The following is a 6,914-nucleotide window of genomic DNA, read 5'->3' as shown; positions in this document are numbered from 1 at the left end:
CCGATCTATTTTTTAAAAGGTTCGTTGAATTCACACCCGATTACTAAAAACGGGTTTATCATATACATGTATTGCCTATGTCATTTGTATTGCATACTCTGATAATGTTTCTACTGCAATTAAGCTTATGATATGGATTTTTTCCTATTCCATTACAATTCATGAAAAATTCACATCACAGGTATCTAAAGGCCCTATCTGAATTTTAATCAATATATATATAAAGCACTAAATAATCACAACTAGGTACTGAAATTTTTCGCCCCAGATATATATATATAAGTAACGCGTTAGGAGCATAACAAAACTTCCTTTTTTAGGGAAGTCGTTGTGACCGAGTGGACTTATATAGGCCTATATATATATATATATATATATATATATATATATAGCCTATATATATATATATAATTTTTTTCTTTTCTCTATTTATACAAAATTCAGATACCTGTGATCATGATCACGTGCATGATCTGAGATCGACACGGCTGTAGATCTATAATCTATAATATAGAGCTTCTAGGACTTAGACCTGTAGCGGCACTGTGTTCAGAATATGATAAATAAGGATCAATATTGATTTGCGTCAAATTAATTTAATTGATTATTACGGGAGAGGGAGGTCGTATTGAAAACGACTCGGTGAATTATGGTTAAAATGTTTACAGAACTGGTAAATACGGATAACCCTGACACGATCAGTCAATCAATCTATTATTAAACATGCTACATTTTAGTAAAAAGTCACGCACACGTGTACGTTTAGCAGTAATCAGAGACAATACATGTATTGGTTCATGTTTTAGTTTTGAAAATGTCATGCGTTTTTGGTTTAATCGTGAGTGATAAATCATTGTCTCAAGTATGGACGTTTAACAAGTGATAAATCAAAGTGTGCGGAAAAGTGGGAGCCAACATCATGAAATGATATCTTTTTTTAAATAGATCTTTTGAATGTTCAAAATATTCTCATATATTCGTGTAGAATTAATATTAACATTCAATTTTCGAAATTAAGGTAAAACGTTTAGAATTTGTTTTTAAACCACAAGTTATGACATTGATTTCTATCTGTCTTAATTCTAAAAGGCATTGTTATAGATTAGATATGAGTAGTCACTTTAGTAGGCACGACAATGATGTATTATATATTTATTAGTCCGGGGCTGATCCTCGCCCTCCTCCGATTCCAAAGAGATACCCCAAAACAAAACAAAATATCAACAATCCCAAACCACCGGCATATTTTTCCTATGGTACTTGTTTTCTGAATATAATTCATACCAAACTTAGACACACCTGTATTTTGAATTACGATCTATATAGACGCAATATTGTTGATTCTCCGTTATGTTCTTGTGGTATGAAAGAAGACGCTTATCATTTCTTCTTTATTTGCAGTAAATATTCAAATGCTAGATATAAATTAATGGATAGCTTGCTGAGGTTAAATGATCTAGTTATTATCGATGTCCACCTTCTACTTTGGGGTAATAATGCTTTATCTTCTGAGTTAAACAAGTGTATTTTTTCTTATGTTCAGTCGTTTATTCATGAAACCAAAAGATTCAATTGATGTTCAATTTATATTTTTTGTACATTAATTTTCTACAATATTATATTGTTATATTTTTAAGGAGAAGAACTCGTAAGTTATTTGAACTTGTTTCTGATCCTTTTGTATATCATGTATGTACAATAAAATATGTTCAAAACAAAACAAGAGATACCGAGAAATGGGGAATGCTGTGGGGAAACGCCCCTTTAGAAACCAACGCACTGCATGTGTAATACTAAAGTTATGTATTCACTTCATAAAACTATAGAACTGAAACATTATTTAGAAATGACGACACATATGTACACAACATTTGTGACACTTCATGTCTATAGATTTAGTCGGATACCCACGGCTAATTTCGATCGTCCTTCTATGGATAATCGTGAGCGTATACAATGTCCTAAAACATGCACTATATATGGGTTTTTAAATCACGAAATTGATCAATATTACCCAGTTCGTCAAAGCCTGTCTTCACCGAAAATAAAAATAAATCTTCAATTCTTAATTGATTGTTGGATAATGCCCGGATTCTAAATAATTTAAAAGCAAACGGAATTTCTTTTGAAGTGGCCCATTTTAGTCGATCTTTTAAGAAATGTTAAACGTGGTCTGACCATCGTAAACTTGTATTGCCCCTAAGTGATAATTTCAAACTTGGAACGTATTTGGAAAAGAAAATTGAAAGCTACATTCTGACATCATTGCACGAACCATAGAACAGATATACTTCAGTGACCTTGATCGCTATAACTGACCATGACGGAAGGTCATGACACATAGATATGGTCAAAACCCATCCACGTACTGGTGGTTGAAGTCTGAGCATCTGTTTTTCTTACAAATATAAAATTTGGACATTTTTCCTAGGTGATGTCTCCTAAAAATACTTTTCAATAAACTGTTTCGTACGAAAGCCTATTAGTATCACGTAAAAAAATTAATTCACATTCCACACTCGTAATAACATGTACGAGATCTTTTCTCGTAATTACGAGATAATTATCTCGAAATTACGAGAAAATATCTCACAATTACGAGAAAATATATGTATACATGAACAAGTATAAAGCCGAGTTGCGTAACTTATGGATAGTCTTGGAAGCGTTTGATACTATTTCTCTTTATGTTGCTTGGTCAGCAAATCGAAATGATCTTATTCACAGTGTGTGTGACGGTACATGTTATCGTCCGGTGCAATCTAATTAAAATTAGCTGTTTTGAATCCGCTACCGCTTCTCAAACATCTAACCACAGCTAAATAATTTCTGTAGAGATACCTATAGTTATCTTAACCCCAACCCCACCCATCTATCGGGTCCAGCAACAGTATATTTCAATGATCTATTGTCTCCGACGACAGTATGTACCATGATGCAAAAAAAAAATATATATGCCTTGTCTCGGCGCATATCATCGTCGGCGACAACAAGTAGCATAGGCGGATCCAGGAATTTGTGAAAGAAGGGGGGGGGTCTAGCACTTGATTTTTTACGTACTTTTCTCAACCTCCACCCCTATCCCATTCATACCTTTTGCTGGTGTGCATAACATCTTAGGGAAATCTTGAGACAGGTCTATGCATGAAAATGTTCAGTTATTTATTACTTGTTTCCAAAGTTCTAATCATTCTAATCGCCATACTCAACCCTTATTTTCGCAATGAAATGATAATAATTGTTTTTAAAAAGCTCATTTAAAGATTACTCCTAATAGTCTGGGGGTCGCCTAGGGTCCCAGAAGCTCTAGGGTAAATGGTGCAAAATTCTGCATTCTGAGCATTTCCTGGCACTTCTTTTCCACTTTGAAATTGTTTACTTCTTAACAAATCTTTTGTTACATTTACTTTTTAAGAATTCTTAAGTGATACTTGTATCTAACGAAAATATCGTAAATATATATCTTTATCCTAGAATTAAATGATATACTGGTGTTGATAAATTTGAATGATGTCATTTTAAAAGTATCCACTTTTCATAAATTAAATAACTCTTTTTGGTCCGCAAAGGAGGGAGGGGGGAGGGGGAGTCCGGACCCCTGCACCTTCCCCCTGTGTAGTATATGTACCAACGGACAATATGTACCGTGAGGGTACGTGTATACGGTCGCCGAGGACGATATGTGCCACATGGCAATATGTATCATAACAGCTGAATTACAAGAGTCTTGAACTTTCATACACAGTTACACTAAGCATTATGATAGTTTACCTTTATTATTAACCTATATCATCGTAAAACTTGTAAAATTTAATTGATAGTGCAGAAACCTACGATAATAAATCGTCGTTTTCTTTCCTTTGTATTTTGAATGCATGAATAAACTTTTATACGGTAAGTTACCTTTCTAAAAATTCTAATGGTCTACTTGGTATTTTTTTAATGGAAAGTGATTTCTTATATTCAAAACAGCATCCAAAAGACACTGACGGAATGAGGAGAGGAGAGCTCATATAAAGAAAAATATCATGTGAGGAATACTTATATATTTTCTCGTAATTTCGAGATAATTATCTCGTAATTACGAGATAATTATCTCGTAATTACGAGATTATTATCTCGTAATTACGAGATAGCGGAAGGTGAATCTATTATTTTTATATGATACAAATAGGCTTTCGTAGTTTCGTTGACTATAGTTTACTACCGTAAAAAAAACTTGATATGTTAGAAACATTGATACGTTGATTTATTATGGAAGAAGTCTTGATACATTGATTTACTACGGTAAAAACCTTGATACATTGATTTACTATGTACGGTATTTATTTAAACTTCGATACATTAAATGATCTTCTATGGTAAAAAAAATAATTGATATATAGATTTACTGTAATATTAGGGTAAAAATTTCGATACATTAATTAAATAATTTGATATATTGACTTATATTATAGTAATAACATTGACATTCTGTGGTTAAAACCTTGATACATTGATTTATTAGGATAAAAACCTAGATACATTGATTTACCATGGTAAAAACTTTGATACATTGATTAATGATGATAAAAACCTTGACACATTGATTTACTATGATAAAAACCTTGATACTTTGATTTACTATGATAAAAACCTTGATACATCGATTTACTACATGGTTAAAACCTTGATACATTGATTCATTATAATAAAAACCTTGATACATTGATTTATTATGATAAAAACCTTGATACATTGATTTATTATGATAAAAACCTTGATACATTGATTTATTATGATAAAAACCTTGATACATTGATTTACTATGATAAAAACATAGATATATTGATTAATGATGATAAAAACCTTGATACATTGATTTACCATGATAAAAACATTGATACATCGATTTACTACATGGTTAAAACCTTGATACATTGATTTATTATGATAAAAACCTAGATACATTGATTTACTACGGTAAAAACCTTGATATATTGATTAATGATGATAAAAACCTTGATACATTGATTTATTATGATAAAAACCTTGATACATTGATTTATGATGATAAAAACCTTGATACATTGATTAACTATGATAAAAACTTTGATAACCATGGTAAAATCTCACTTAAAGATCTTGGAGCAGGAGATAGTACCAGAAGACTGGAAGAAAGGACATCTTGTGGTCTCCTTCAGTCTGCTCCGATGAGCGCCCCACAGCCGCCGTGCGTTACCATCGATGGCACTTGATTGAAGAACGTGGCCGCATTCAAGTAACTAGGACGCACCATCTCTAGCGACAGCTCCCTAGACAAGGAACACAGCCCGGATCAAGAAAGCCAGTTGGGCAATGGGAAGAGTTACAACACGAAGGCATCCGCTTGTCCACTAGGTTGAAAGTGTACAGCGCAGTTGTGCTATCCTCGCTGTTGTACGGGTGTGAGACGTGGACCCCCTATCGAGAGCGTCGTCACCAAACTGCCACCAATCCTGCCCTGAAGACCGGTAATCCATTCCCCTCCTGCAACCGCATCTGTGCTCCTGTCTTCAGCCTCCGAGGCCATCTGCGCTCCCACCAATGAAAACATAATAAGTCGCCATCCTCAGCTTTCGAAAACCTACCAAGAAAGATCAAATAAAATTACAAAGTGCTAAATATGTTTGAATTCTTGTGAGACATGAAAATGAAATACTTAGTAAATATCAATCCAGAACTTTGAATTGTCTAATTTTGAAAAACTAGTGGTCTTTGAAGAAATACATTTTTGAATCTATCTGGTAGAACTTGTATTTTTATTCATATCGTTGTCAGGTTATTTCTTTAACAGATATATTTCTATCATGCACAAAGTTTAATAGATAAAGATTTTGCAAAAACCTGTGACGTCAAATGAGGATGGAGCTTACTGTGTTTCAAGCCAGTTTGCATTCTATCTACATATGAAATATGGATAATGCAATTCAAACTAAAGAAGGTATGAGCTTTCCAATCTGTGTGTGTAAAAGAGGTGACATGACCAAAATATGAATTCCATACTGTTCTCCCTGTGACCTTGCCCTTGTCGAATTGGCCTTGAGCTAGGTTAATGGACTCGTTCCCTCGCCATTAGCAAACAGCATGTAAGGTATAAACAGTTATGACCCAAAATGGCTTGCATAAACTGACTGACGGGTGGAGAGGGTTAATAAGTTCCTATACAATCGCAATTTTTTTTGGGGGGGGGGGGGTATATTATTGGAAGGGAAGACAGCTAGGCTTACACATGGGTAGTATTTTGACCTTCTTATTGAATGCATAGCGCAAATTAGATATTGGTGATATAAAATGTCCGAAAAAATTGGAGGCCTGAAAGGCTTTTACTTATTTATTTGTTTCTGTATCTATTAACTAGAAATAAAGTCACTAAATGATGTTGTTTTTTTTATTATTATTAGTCTCAGCTGAGCGCATTCAATGTTCTAAATTATGTACTGTAATGACAAAGGTCACGGATTTTTCAAGTCACGATACGAGATAACATATAATCCATTTGTAAAACAGGTTTCAGCGATGAATGGTTTAAATCTTTTGTATGGGTATTTCCGCCCTAATTGTTAGAGTGAAGGTGTATTCGTAAATAGTGGTACACTCAACTCTCTCTCTCTCTCTCTCTCTCTCTCTCTCTCTCTCTCTCTCTCTCTCTAGCCGACCAAACCTATTAAGTGAGGACGTCCTCACAATGCGTAGAAGAAAACACGCACATATATTACTCCAAAGGCAAACAAGAGGCCCATGGGCCACATCGCTCACCTGAGTCACCTTGGCCCATATCTGAAGACTTTCCATATATATTTGCATGTAAAACCTTAGTTCCTATTATGGCCCAAACTACCCTTTGCAAACTTGAATCTACACTATGTCAGAAAGCTTTCATGTAAATGTCAACT

Source organism: Ostrea edulis, chromosome 4, assembly GCF_947568905.1.
Source record: "Ostrea edulis chromosome 4, xbOstEdul1.1, whole genome shotgun sequence".
Classification (NCBI taxonomy): domain Eukaryota; kingdom Metazoa; phylum Mollusca; class Bivalvia; order Ostreida; family Ostreidae; genus Ostrea; species Ostrea edulis.
This window is presented reverse-complemented; position numbering follows the sequence as displayed.